The sequence below is a fragment of the Salmo salar genome, chromosome ssa12 (genome assembly GCF_905237065.1).
Source record: "Salmo salar chromosome ssa12, Ssal_v3.1, whole genome shotgun sequence".
Classification (NCBI taxonomy): domain Eukaryota; kingdom Metazoa; phylum Chordata; class Actinopteri; order Salmoniformes; family Salmonidae; genus Salmo; species Salmo salar.
Window position 1 is genome coordinate 55,687,623 of NC_059453.1, and position 13,108 is coordinate 55,700,730.

Here is a 13,108-nt window from a genome sequence, read left to right on the forward strand (position 1 = left end):
TGTGTGTGTGTGTGTGTGAGTGCGTGCGTGCGTGCGTGCGTGCATGTGTGTTTCCATCGTGTGTGTGTGTGTGTGAGTGCATGTGTGTTTCCAAACAGAGAACAAAGACATGTACTGTGTCTACAGTATTTTTTTGGGAAATACTTTTCATTATTTTGTCCTCTCTCAATTATGACTAACTCTTTCTATTGGATTTTATTCAATCAATGCCAAATAGAACTGTCCATAATATATGACTGAAAACGATCAAATGCTTTGTAGTTTTTCTTAGTTTTTTTTTTAACTTGCTAACTGGTTGAACGCGGCAAATGTATAACTACAACCAGTTAGCATGTCAGAAATGTTAAAATTTCCTAGTTCTGACAAGCACGTGAATGCAGGTTGGATGTGGTTACAGCTTGGCTGTTAAAGAGGACAATAGTTTCCATGGCCTCACAAATACACACACGTATAATATTAGGATATATGGATCTTTGTAGCTCAATTGGTAGAGCATAGCACTTGTAGAACCAGGGTAGAGGGTTTCGATTCCCAGGACCATCCATACGTAAATGTATGCAAGTATGTCTGTAAGTAGCTTTGGATAAAAGTGCCTGCTAAATGGATCTTAGTCTATAAGAGTGTAGTGGTGTGTCACATACAGTGCCTTCGGATAGTATTCAGAACCCTTGACTTTTTCCACATTTTGTTACATTACAGCCTTATTTTAAAATTGATAAAATATATATTTTTCATCATCAATCTACACACAATACCCTATATGTGACCCGTTTCGGGAAACTAGGTGTATGTCGTGGGTCACTACTTCACATGAAAGCCGTTTAAACGTAAATGTTTTGTTTTTATCGAAATGCGTTTTTTGGCTGAAATACCTTGTTGAACATGTGAACTTTCATATGCCTTAATAACAAACTTGTACGCCATCTGTAAATAGGAATACAATTGTAAAATTACGAGCCTAGTTGGTTTAGCCACAGAAAAAGCCAACAACCTTCCCCCTAGCCGTGATCGGCTGTGATAATGAGTGGGCTGGACATGCCGAGATATTAGTTTGGATTGGTGTGCCATATAGCACACTTCTGTCTATTTGCACTGGTCAGTATGTCTAGGTAATCCTGTCTAACACAGCTTTTTTAAATGTATCGCGTAGTAAAACTGCATAAGCATAATGTCAAGTGAAAGTGTACTGTTCACTAGCTAACGTTAGCTGGCTGGCTTGCTAGCTAACGTTACATGTATGCATTACACTTTCTGGATGACCGAGTTTTGAAATCAGTGGACTTTGAGTGTGATAGCTAAGGAGAAGGAGAAAACACCTGTCTCCAGATTACATCTTCAAACTAAGGGCAGCCATGGCATCCGACAGGATGTACACAGTTAAGATTGTCTTAGCTAGCTACATTTTCAGATATTACACGTTTCAAATTTTGACCAAGTGATTTCATTTCAACTTAAAGTGTAATGTTAGTATATGATCTTATTATTCATATCTCAGAGCCATTTGCTTGACTAATTATAGCCTAATGTTAGCTAGCTAACATTGAACCTGGTTTGTTAGCTACCTGCAAATCCATGCAGGGTAGAAACATCATGAGTTGGGATTATTGTTAATTGTTTAGCTAGCTAGCTACATGTCTTAACAAAAGACTCCTCTACGCAGGTATCCATTTCAATAGAATGTCACTGCAACAACTGTTGATAGACATACTAGCTGGTAAATTCGCTCTGGCTATCTACTCCGATTTTATACTATGGGTAAGATAGTCCAGCTAGTTACATTTTCAGATATTACACATTTCTAATTTTGACAAAGTATTTTCATTTCAAGTGAAAGTGTACTTGCTTGCTAGCTAACGTTACGTGTCAGATCTTATTATTCGTATCTCAAAGCCACATTTATAGCCTAATGTTCAATGAGCTGTTCTCTCATTTGTTTCTGGAAGTAGCTAGCAAGTTAGCTTGGGTATTGACTGCTGTTTTTAGTAGTGTACGCACAGATCAATCCTTAAAGAGATGGGTGGGGCTAAAGCTTAAGAGGGTGTGAACGATGCTGAATGGGTGTAGAGGAAGAAGAGCACTCCAGTAGTAGTACCAAAACATTCAAAGGCCATTTTCTCAAAAGTGAGATTACAAGTTTCTCAGATTTCAAAGCAAAATTACTTTCCCATTGTTCCTCAACTGTAGTGTGTGATGTACAATTTTGTAGCTCTGAGTTTTTACTTTTATCCAATGTAAAAACATTATTTCAAATTTTGTTGCATAAGACTGATTTGAGCCGGTTGGTCACATACTGACAAAATAAAAAACAGGTTTTTAGAACTTTTTGCTAAATTATTAGAAATAATAAACAGAAATATCTTATTTACAGAAGTTTTCAAACCTTTTGCTATGAAACTCGAAATTGAGCTCAGGTGCATCCTGTTTTCATTGATCATCCTTGAGATGTTTCTACAACTTGATTGATTGGCCATGATTTGGAAAGGCACACACCTGTCTATATAAGGTCCCACAGAGCAAAAACCAAGCCATGAGGTTGAAAGAATTGTAGAGCTTCGAGACAGGATTGTGTTGAGGCACAGATCTGGGGAAATGTACCAAACAATGTCTACAAAATTGAAAGTCCCCAAGAACACAGTGGCCTCCATTATTCTTAAATGGAAGAAATTTGGAACCACCAAGACTTCTCCTAGAGCTGGCCGCCCAGCCAAACTGAGCAATCGGGAAAGAAGGACCTTGGTCAGGGAGGTGACCAAGAACCCGATGGTCACTGTGACAAAGCTCCAGAGCGCCTCTGTAGAGATGGGAGAACCTTTCAGAAAGACAACCATCTCTGCAGCCACTCCTCAGTAGAAAGCACATGACAACGCGCTTGGAGTTGCCAAAAGGCACCTAAAGGACTCTAAGACCATGAGAAACAAGATTCTCTGGTCTGATGAAACTAAGATTAAATTATTTGGCCTGAATGCCAAGCGTCACGTCTGGAGGAAACCTGGCACCATCCCTAAGGTGAAACATGGCGGTGGCAGCATCATGATGTGGGGATGTTTTTCAGCGGCAAGGACTGCGATACTAGTCAGGATCGAGGGAAAGATGACAGAGCATAGTACAGAGAGATCATTGATGAAAACCTACTCTAGAGTGCTCTGGACCTCAGACTGGGGCAAAGGTTCACCTTCCAACAGAACAACGACCCTAAGCCAGAGCCTGGTCTTGAACCCGATCGAACATCTCTGGAGAGACCTGAAAATAGCTGTGCAGTGACGCTCCCCATCCAACCTGACAGAGATTAAGAGGATCTGCAGAGAAGAATGGGAGAAACTCCCCAAATACAGGTGTTCCAAGATTGTAGCGTCATACCCAAGAAGACTCAAGGATGTATTCACTGCCAAAAGTGCTTAACTTCTATGGGCTAGGCGGGACACAGCCAGTGAAATATCAGGGCGGAAAATTCAAAAACAACAAAATGTCAAATTCAACTTTCTCAAGCATACAACTATTTTACACCATTTTAAAGATAAACTTCTCGTTAACCTAACCACATTGTCCAATTTCAAAAAGGCTTTACAGTGAAAGCAAAACATTAGATTATGTTAGGAGAGTACATAGACAAAAATAATCACACAGCCATTTTCCAAGCAAGGACATGTGTCAATAAAACCCAAAACACAGCTAAATGAAGAACTAACCTTTGACAATCTTCATCAGATGACACTCCTAGGACATTATGTTACACCATACATGTGTGTTTTGTTCGATAAAGTTCATATTTATATCCAAAAACAGCATTTTACATTGGCGCGTGATGTTCAGAAAATGTATTCCCACCAAAACGTCCAGTGAATGTGCACATCAATTTACAAAAATACTCATCATAAATGTTGACAAAATATATAACAATTATTTTAAGAATTATAGATAGACTACCCATGGATGCAACCGCTGTGTCAGATATTAAAATTGCTTTACGGAGAAAGTACATTTTTCAATATTCTGAGTACATAGCTCAGCCATCACGATGAGCTATTCAGACACCCGCCAAGTTCGGGGCAACCTAAACTCAGAATTAGTATTAGAAATATGCTCTTACCTTTGCTGATCTTCGTCAGAATGCACTCCCAGGACTGCTACTTCCACAAGAAATGTGGTTTTTGTTCGATATAATCCATATTTATGTACAAATACCTCAATTTTGTTCGTGCGTACAGATCACCTATCCAAAGGCATAACGTGCGAGTGCGGAACGAGAGACGAAAAGTCAAAATGTTCCATTACCGTACTTAGAAGCATGTCAAATTATGTTTAAAATCAATCTTTATGGTATTTTTAACTTACAATTGCGATAATATTCCAACCGGACAATAGCATATTCATTCAAGAAGAAAAAGAAGGAGGGGCGCGCTCGCGGGACCGAGCATATCCAATCCCTTTGTTGCCAGGCAGACCACTCAGTAACTGAGCTCCTATACTCTGCCCAGTGACAGGAAAATGCTCAAACCACTTTCTGAAGGCTTTAGACAGCCAATGGAAGACTTAGGAAGTGCAACAACACCCCACAGACACTGGAGCTTCGATAGAGAATCAAAAGAAGAACTACAATTCTCAGACTTTTCACTTCCTGCTGGATTTTTCTTATACTCACAGACACCATTCAAACAATTTTAGAAACTTCAGAGTGTTTTCTATCCAAATCTACTAATAATATGCATATTCTAGGTTCTGGGCCAGAGTAGTAACCTGTTTAAATTGGGTATGTTTTTCATCCGGCCGTGAAAATACTGCCCCCTAGCCCAGACAGGTTAAAAACCTCTTTGGGCTAGGCAATTATCTGAGGACAGCGCCATGCACCAGCATTAAAAACAATTTTCAAACCAGCAGATGTGTCACGAAAATCTGAAATAACGATCAAATAAATCACTTACCTTTGAAGATCTTCATCTGTTAAAAATCCCAAGGGTCCCAGCTACACAACAAATGGTACACAACCCAAAGATTCCTTGATGCCCTTCTAGACTCCCTCTGCCTACCCAAGGACGTCAGAGGACAAAAATCAGTTAACCACCTAACCGAGGAACTCAATTTAACCTTGCGCAATACCCTAGATGCAGTTGCACCCCTAAAAATTAAAAACATCTGTCATAAGAAACTAGCTCCCTGGTATACAGAAAATACACGAGCTCTGAAGCAAGCTTCCAGAAAATTGGAACGGAAATGGCGCCACACCAAACTGGAAGTCTTCCAACTAGCTTGGAAAGACAGTACCGTGCAGTATCGAAGAGCCCTCACTGCTGCTCGATCATCCTATTTTTCCAACTTAATTGAGGAAAATAAGAACAATCCGAAATTTCTTTTTGATACTGTCGCAAAGCTAACTAAAAAGCAGCCTTCGCAAATGGAGGATGGCTTTCACTTCAGCAGTAATACATTTATGAACTTCTTTGAGGAAAAGATCATGATCATTAGAAAGCAAATTACAGACTCCTCTTTAAATCTGGGTATTCCTCCAAAGCTCCATTGTCCTGAGTCTACACAACTCTGCCAGGACCTAGGATCAAGGGAGATACTAAAGTGTTTTAGTACTATATCTCTTCACACAATGATGAAAATAATCATGGCCTCCAAACCCTCAAGCTGCATACTGGACCCTATTCCAACTAAAGTACTGAAAGAGCTGCTTCCTGTGCTTGGCCCTCCTATGTTGAACATAATAAACGGCTCTCTATCCACCGGATGTGTCCCCTTTTACAGGGGATGAGTCACTGGCCTACTGGTGTTCTTCCATGCCGTCCATGGGAGGGGTGTGTCACTTGAGTGGGTTGAGTCACTGACGTGGTCTTCCTGTCTGGGTTGGCGCCCCCCCCTTGGGTTGTGCCATGGCGGAGATCGTTGTGGGCTATACTCGGCCTTGTCTTAGGACGGTAAGTTGGTGGTTGGAGACATCCCTCTAGTGGTGTGGGGGCTGTGCTTTGGCAAAGTGGGTGGGGTTACATCCTGCCTGTTTGGCCCTGTCCGGGGGTATCATCGGATGGGGCCACAGTGTCTTCTGATCCCTCCTGTCTCAGCCTCCAGTATTTATGCTGCAGTAGTTTATGTGTCGGGGGGCTAGGGTCAGTCTGTTACATCTGGAGTATTTCTATTGTCTTATCCGGTGTCCTGTGTGAATTTAAATATGCTCTCTCTAATTCTCTCTTTCTCTCTTTCTGTCTTTCTCTCGGAGGACCTGAGCCCTAGGACCATGCCTCAGGACTACCTGGTATGATGACTCCTTGCTGTCCCCAGTCCACCTGGCCGTGCTGCTGCTCCAGTTTCAACTGTTCTGCCTGCGGCTATGGAACCCTGACCTGTTCACCGGACGTGCTTGTTGCACCCTCGACAACTACTATGATTATTATTATTTGACCATGCTGGTCATTTATGAACATTTTAACATCTTGACCATGTTCTGTTATAATATCCACCCTGCACAGCCAGAAGAGGACTGGCCACCCCTCATAGCCTGGTTCCTCTCTAGGTTTCTTCCTAGGTTTTTGGCCTTTCTAGGGAGTTTTTCCTAGGGAGTTTTTCCTAGCCACCGTGCTTCTTTCACATGCTTTGCTTGCTGTTTGTGGTTTTAGGCTGGGTTTCTGTACAGCACTTTGAGAATATCAGCTGATGTACGAAGGGCTATATAAAAATAAATTTGATTTGATTTGATGTGTACCAAGCTCACTAAAAGTGGCAGTAATAAAGCCTCTCTTGAAAAAGCCGAATCTTGACCCAGAAATTATAAAAAACTATCGGCCTATATCGAATCTTCCATTCCTCTCAAAAATTTTAGAAAAAGCTGTTGCACAGCAACTCACTGCCTTCCTGAAGACAAACAATGTATACGAAACGCTTCAGTCTGGTTTTAGACCCCATCATAGCACTGAGACTGCACTTGTGAAGGTGGTAAATGACCTTTTAACCTGTTGGGGATAGGGGGCAGTATTTGCACGGCTGGATAAAAAACGTACCCGATTTAATCTGGTTACTACTCCTGCCCAGTAACTAGAATATGCATATAATTATTGGCTTTGGATAGAAAACACCCTAAAGTTTCTAAAACTGTTTGAATGGTGTCTGTGAGTATAACAGAACTCCTATGGCAGGCCAAAACCTGAGAAGATTTCAAGCAGGAAGTGGCCTGTCTGAGAAGTAGTGTTTCATCTTGGCTCTTTTTATTGAAGACTCAGGATCTCTGCAATAACGTGACACTTCCTACGTCGTCCATAGGGTCTCAGAGCCCGGGAAAACGTTGAACGATATCGAGGCAGGCTCTGGCTGAAACACTTTATCGCTTTTGGCAAGTGGCCACTCAGAGTACTATGGGCTTAGGCGCGTGCCCGCTTCGACCGAATGGTTTCTTTTCCTTTGTCTGTTTATCTAAACGCAGATTCCCGGTTGGAATATTATCGCTTTTTTATGAGAGAAATGGCATAAAAATTGATTTTAAACAGCGGTTGACATGCTTCGAAGTACGGTAATGGAATATTTAGAATTCTTTTGTCACGAATTGCGCCATGCTCGTCACCCTTATTTAGCCTTTAGGATAGTGTCTAGAACGCACGAACAAAACGCTGCTGTTTGGATATAACGATGGATTATTTTGGACCAAACCAACATTTGTTATTGAAGTAGAAGTCCTGGGAGTGCATTCTGACGAAGACAACAAAGGTAAGAACATTTTTCTTATAGTAAATCTGACTTTGATGAGTGCTAAACCTGCTGGGTGTCTAAATAGCTAGCCCTGTGATGCCGGGCTATCTACTGAGAATATTGCAAAATGTGCTTTCACCGAAAAGCTATTTTAAAATCGGACATATCGAGTGCATAGAGGAGTTCTGTATCTATAATTCTTAAAATAATTGTTATGCTTTTTGTGAACGTTTATCGTGAGTAATTTAGTAAATTCACCGGCAGTGTTCGGTGGGAATGCTAGTCACATGCTAGTCATATGCTAATGTTAAAAGCTGGTTTTTGATATAAATATGAACTTGATTGAACAAAACATGCATGTATTGTATAACATAATGTCCTAGGGTTGTCATCTGATGAAGATCATCAAAGGTTAGTGCTACATTTAGCTGTGGTTTGGGTTTATGTGACATTATATGCTAGCTTGAAAAATGGGTGTCTGATTATTTCTGGCTGGGTACTCTGCTGACATAATCTAATGTTTTGCTTTCATTGTAAAGCCTTTTTGAAATCGGACAGTGTGGTTGGATTAATGAGAGTCTTATCTTTAAAATGGTGTAAAATAGTCATATTTTTTTAAAATTGAAGTAATAGCATATCTAAGGATTTGAATAACGCGCCACAGGATTCAACTGGCTGTTGACCTAGCCCAGAGAGGTTAATGACGTCAGACCGAGGCTCTGCATCTGTCCTCGTGCTCCTAGATCTTAGTGCCGCTTTTGATACCATCGATCACCACATTCTTTTGGAGAGATTGGAAACCCAAATTGGTCTACATGGACAAGTTCTGGCCTGGTTTAAATCTTATCTGTCGGAAAGATATCAGTTTGTCTCTGTGAATGGTTTGTCCTCTGACAAATCAATTGTAAATTTCGGTGTTCCTCAAGGTTCCGTTTTAGGACCACTATTGTTTTCACTATATATTTTACCTCTTGGGGATGTCATTCGAAAACATAATGTTAAATTTCACTGCTATGCGGACGACACACAGCTGTACATTTCAATGAAACATTGTGAAGCCCCCAAAATTGCCCTCGCTAGAAGCCTGTGTTTCAGACATAAAGAAGTGGATGGCTGCAAACTTTCTACTTTTAAACTCGGACAAAACAGAGATGCTTGTTCTAGGTCCCAAGAAACAAAGAGATCTTCTGTTGAATCTGACAATTAATCTGGATGGTTGTACAGTCGTCTCAAATAAAACTGTGAAGGACCTCGGCGTTACTCTGGACCCTGATCTCTCTTTTGAAGAACATATCAAGACTGTTTCAAGGACAGCTTTTTTCCATCTACGTAACATTGCAAAAATCAGAAACTTTCTGTCCAAAAATGACGCAGAAAAATTAATCCATGCTTTTGTTACTTCTAGGCTGGACTACTGCAAAACTCTACTTTCCGGCTACCCGGATAAAGCACTAAACAAACTTCAGTTAGTGCTAAATACAGCTGCTAGAATCCTGACTAGAACCAAAAAAATTGATCATATTACTCCAGTGCTAGCCTCCCTACACTGGCTTCCTGTTAAGGCAAGGGCTGATTTCAAGGTTTTACTGCTAACCTACGAAGCATTACATGGGCTTGCTCCTACCTATCTTTCCGATTTGGTCCTGCCGTACATACCTACACGTACGCTACGGTCACAAGACGCAGGCCTCCTAATTGTCCATAGAATTTCTAAGCAAACGGCTGGAGGTAGGGCTTTCTCCTATAGAGCTCCATTTTTATGGAATGGTCTGCCTACCAATGTGAGAGACGCAGACTCAGTCTCAACCTTTAAGTCTTTACTGAAGACTTATCTCTTCAGTAGGTCCTATGATTAAGTATAGTCTGGCCCAGGAGTGTGAAGGTGAACGGAAAGGCTGGAGCAACGAACCGCCCTTGCTGTCTCTGCCTTGCCGGTTCCCCTCTTTCCACTGGGATTCTCTGCCTCTAACCCTTTTACAAGGGCTGAGTCACTGGCTTACTGGTGTTCTTCGATGCCGTCCATGGGAGGGGTGCGTCACTTGAGTGGGTTGAGTCACTGACGTGGTCTTCCTGTCTGGGTTGGCGCCCCCCCTTGGGTTGTGCCATGGCGGAGATCGTTGTGGGCTATACTCGGCCTTGTCTTAGGACGGTAAGTTGGTGGTTGGAGACATCCCTCTAGTGGTGTGGGGGCTGTGCTTTGGCAAAGTGGGTGGGGTTATATCCTGCCTGTTTGGCCCTGTCCGGGGTATCATCGGATGGGGCCACAGTGTCTTCTGATCCCTCCTGTCTCAGCCTCCAGTATTTATGCTGCAGTAGTTTATGTGTCGGGGGCTAGGGTCAGTCTGTTACATCTGGAGTATTTCTCTTGTCTTATCCGGTGTCCTGTGTGAATTTAAATATGCTCTCTCTAATTCTCTCTTTCTCTCTTTCTGTCTTTCTCTCGGAGGACCTGAGCCCTAGGACCATGCCTCAGGACTACCTGGTATGATGACTCCTTGCTGTCCCCAGTCCACCTGGCCGTGCTGCTGCTCCAGTTTCAACTGTTCTGCCTGCGGCTATGGAACCCTGACCTGTTCACCGGACGTGCTTGTTGCACCCTCGACAACTACTATGATTATTATTATTTGACCATGCTGGTCATTTATGAACATTTTAACATCTTGACCATGTTCTAATATCCACCCTGCACAGCCAGAAGAGGACTGGCCACCCCACATAGCCTGGTTCCTCTCTAGGTTTCTTCCTAGGTTTTTGGCCTTTCTAGGGAGTTTTTCCTAGGGAGTTTTTCCTAGCCACCGTGCTTCTTTCACATGCATTGCTTGCTGTTTGGGGTTTTAGGCTGGGTTTCTGTACAGCACTTTGAGATATCAGCTGATGTACGAAGGGCTATATAAATACATTTGATGTGATTTGTTCCATAAAGTCCTTCTTTATATCCCCAAAAAGTCTGTTTAGTTGGCACATTTGATTCAGTAGTCCACCGTTCCACTCATTCAACATGCAGACAAAGGAATCCCAAAAGTTACAGGTAAACTTTGTCCAAACAAGTCAAACAACGTTTCTAATCAATCCTCAGGTACCCTAATATGTAAATAAACAATAAAGTTTAAGACGGAATGTAGTATGTTTAATACCTGAGATAAATAGCGAAGTGCGCGCCCTCATCCACGTGCGCCACAAGACTACAGTCCTAATGAGAGACACCTTGAAAAACTACAACTACTTGCTCATTTTTCAAAAAACAAGCCTGGAACCCTTTCTAAAGACTGTTGACATCTAGTGGAAGCCATAGGAACTGCAATCTGGGAGGAATTCCTTTGAATATCCCTTAGACAAGCATTGAAACGGCCTGTGACCTAAAAACAAAAAACATTTCCGGATGGATTCTCCTCGGGTTTTCGCCTGCCATATCAGTTCTGTTATACTCACAGACATTATTTTACAGTTTTCTATCCAATGCTACTAATTATATGCATATCCTAGCTTCTGGGCCTGAGTAACAGGCAGTTTACTTTGGGCCCGTCAGTCATCCGATCTTCCGAATACTGCCCCCTAGCCCAAAGAGGTTCAAAGTACTGAGTAAAGGGTCTGAATACTTATGTAAAGGTGATATTTCGTTGTTGTTTCTTTTTAAATATATTTGCAAAATGTATAAAAATCTACTTTGCTTTGTCATTATGGGGTCTTGTATGTAGATTGATTAGTTTTTTTAAAATCAATTTTAGAATAAGGCTGTAATGTAACAAAATGTGGATATAATCAAGTGGTCTGAATACTTTCCGAATGCACTGTACATAGGAATTACACTGACCCAGAATGAGATGGTCATATATAGATCACAGGTCATTACAGTAGCAGCATCCTCATCATAAGATTAGATGTTTGTATACCACACACGTTACATCATGTTGTTGGTCCTACAAATATTGCACCTGACTGTATGACCTCTTCCTAAATATTTGATCACATGATAGATTTTGAGTATAGTTTCTTAGATACAAGGGGTGGCATCTAACCCTTTGGCTCAACTTCCCCCACTTCCCCTACTCCTTCAGCCAACAGATGAATGATTGATGTGGCAAATAAGGACAAACAAAAGCCTCATTGTCATGGCTGTGTCAGTCAGCAAAGCCAAGACCCCACTCTCCCCTGGCTGCATTCCCTCCACTCTCCTCCGTTCTCTCCACTCTCTCCTGCATTCCTCTCGGTGTCCTGGTGCCCCACAGAGACATAGTTAGGTGATCTGGTCTCTGTCCCTGTCTCCGTCCCAGTTTCTGTTCCTCTCCTTTCTTCTGACTATGCCTTTCCCCCTGTCTCTTGTATAACACAAATACTGCATGCTCTACCCATTGAAACTCATTTCTGGGTTTTGTCTAGTGCTGTGGGTTTGCTGTGGCACTTAAGTTAATTTAGTCAATAAAACAATATTGACTTCGTAAAACAAGAGATTGAATCAAAACCAACCGGTGAAGTCTTAGTAAAACATGAATACCTTTATTATGTCAGTAAGAAAGGCCTGTAAAGGACATCAGAACACCCAGAGGAATAATTATGATTAAATCGTTTTTCTGTCCAGATCTGTCTACACAATGCGTGTCTGACTACCTCTGGAGGTCGGCAGGATGATCTGATCACAATCAAATCACAACGTGCCTTTTGATTGTCTACACCTGTTTAAAAATGTGGGCAAAATCAGAATGTGGACAAGATTCACGACAAAGGACGCAAGTTAGAACCAGGTGTAAATGGGGCTTTAGTCAATATTAATACCAATACATGCAATAGGACTACGTTTCTCTCCAATCATAAATCACAACAGTCACATCCCTACTCGGGTTAGGGCCGAAACACAGCCAATGGTTTTTATTTGTGTCTCATACGTTGACGGACAAATTAAGAGTTTATTTCCAAAACCCTATATCAATATTAATTAATAGATTATGTTCATGTGAAATTAATATGGTTGATTTTTATGGTTAGGGAGAAGTACAGTGAATAGTGTCACTTTTTAGGAAGTCAATATTAATGAATGTATTTATGGTTGTTTGTAATTTTGTCTTGTAGCTATCTTAATGATGAATGCACTAACTATAGGTCACTCTGGATAAGAGCATCTGCTAAATGACCAAAATGTCAAATATAAATGTTTTGCATACAGAGTTCATATTATCGTATAATATGTCACAAATATATCAATTGTACAGTTCTTTATAAAAAAAATGTAGTTATTTGTTACATTTGACTGTGTAAAACCTAGCAGTACTACATTTTTCTCTGAGAGTGAGGCGGATAGCATTTTGCAAAACAATCATGATTATTTGTTTCTCTGAAATGAAACCATCAAGTGATAGATTTCAAACAAATACATGTCTGTCATTGAACAACCCCGTGCCATTATTAGATAGTGAAAAAACACACCAATCTCTTTCATAAG